At 45.5% G+C, this 2010-nt stretch overlaps 1 long non-coding RNA gene across 2 annotated transcripts in view; it reads left to right on the forward strand.

Annotated features, from left to right (window-relative positions):
* The window catches only part of LOC114849674 (uncharacterized), a 43920-nt gene that overhangs the window by 8908 nt on the left and 33002 nt on the right, over positions 1 to 2010 (forward strand). The gene's annotated exons all lie outside the window — the stretch shown is intronic.

Here is a 2010-nt window from a genome sequence, read left to right on the forward strand (position 1 = left end):
TTGTGGTTTTGTGTGAAAGAACCATATGACTCACCGTCTCGTACACTGCAGATCTCTCGGCGCCTCACGTACTGTATGCCTGCCTTCTATGCAGATACGACTTAAAATACCGCTGTGTCCCGTCTTAAACTCAGTTTCGACATGCTCCTACGTTCGTTTCACACAGGGCACTCCAGCCTGGGCCCACTCAGAGAACTTACTCGATGGTGGCTGCTGACGTGGGGGTGATTTGTGGGCCGCAGCAACAGCAGTAGCTCAGACTTACCGGAAAGATAACAGGAGGCCTGTATGCAAATCAGAAAAATTAAATTAACGGCAACAGCTGGGAACGACACATCTTGTCCCATTTAGCACCTAGTTTACACTGGTGCTCTAAGAAATTATTAGTTAATGCAGCTGCAATTTGGAATTGAAGCACAGCCTGACAAAGAAATGAAGTTTATTCTGAACACCAGCCAAAATAACACACAAAGGTGATATTTGGCTTAGAGTATAAAGTTGATAACCAGTTTAAATGTATATTAAATTCTCACAGAAGCTATTTAGCATCTTCTCCTCATGACTTGCTTTGAGAACGAGGGCACAAAAGAACTGTGCACACGCCACTCCTTCACGTATAGAATTACATGAGAGTTTAATCACTATGGTTTAAATCCTCTCACCCTCTCTAATCTGCATACAAAGCAACATGGACGCACATGTAAACACACCTGTAGCCTAATGCACATGCTGATATTGCCTCCGTGCATTCTTTTGATTGTTTACCTGAGGAACGTTGGCCGATCTTATCAGCGTGTGCGTGTCAGGGGGTTGTGTACACAGGGTAATAACGTTCTGTATTAAAACAAAGATGACATTTATGAAACAAAAGCCCCCCGACGTGGAACAAAGCAGAGGCGCTTTAAGACTGAAAATGTGGGTGGAGACGGAAAACTGTAAGCTAACAGACGTTGTCAGTCATTGCTCTCATCCTCCCTCTGTGACGTGTCAGTGACAACGCAGAATTCAAATGTGTAGTTTAAGTTAAATTTAGCTGTCTATCATTTTAGGCTAAAAATACAGCCCACAGTCACGCCAGGACTCTATTTGGTTTAAACCTACGGGATCTTGTGTATATAGATGACGCTGCCCTAGAATAAATTAGGAAAAATGAAAACGCAAAAGCAGATGAGTGCAGAGGAGTTTCCAGCCCACCGGTAACCTTGGTGACCTCGCACAGACTGGTGCGTCTGCAGCCGGGCCAGACATTCAGCCTGTCAGATGAGCAGCTGACTGGACACTGCTTTTGAAATGTGGCTTTGGTATTTGTAGTTGTGGCGAGCTCGCTTGTGCTCAGCCGTGAAGCGAATCCGACCATTTTGGCCTTTGCTGCGCTTCCAAAGGTTTGACGGTGGCCTTTCCTAACAAAACAAAGGCAAATGTCTCATCGGGACTTGACTTGGATCCCTTTGGGATAAATGTATGACAGCAGGTTTAACCAGTGGGAGAAAGTGGCTTATTGGTCACAGGAGGAATGCAAGGAGAGGAAACAAGGAGAAGTCTGTCGGCAGAGTGGCCTGGGTCGGTCCTCTGGGAGGTTTCAGTCATGCAAGTAATCACTTTGCAGAAAAAGCTTGACAACACCCCATTTCTGACAGCTCTCCCCGCGCCCCTTCCTTCATGTTTTGCAATAACTGAGGAAAGTTACCGAGCCCAGTGTCAGGTATCAGAGGACTGCTGTACGTCTGCTCTCTTTAAGGCAGCTCTATGCTAAATAAACATTGTGCAAGAGGACTCCCAGGAACCTGAGAAGAACACCGAGCTGTTTTGCTGTTTAGATCCCTCCAGACCGGATTTAAACAGAGATTTATGTTTTGTGAGTGAGGTTAAGCGTTCAGAAACACACACCAGACGTGCTATTTAACTTTTGAATTAGCAGCACATGTAAGTCAAGCGAGGGCTGGTACATTTTCCCTTCCTGGAATACACACTTCCTTTCATATGAACCTGGACAAAGACACAGTGCAGGTG

The sequence above is a fragment of the Betta splendens genome, chromosome 24 (genome assembly GCF_900634795.4).
Source record: "Betta splendens chromosome 24, fBetSpl5.4, whole genome shotgun sequence".
NCBI lineage: Eukaryota > Metazoa > Chordata > Actinopteri > Anabantiformes > Osphronemidae > Betta > Betta splendens.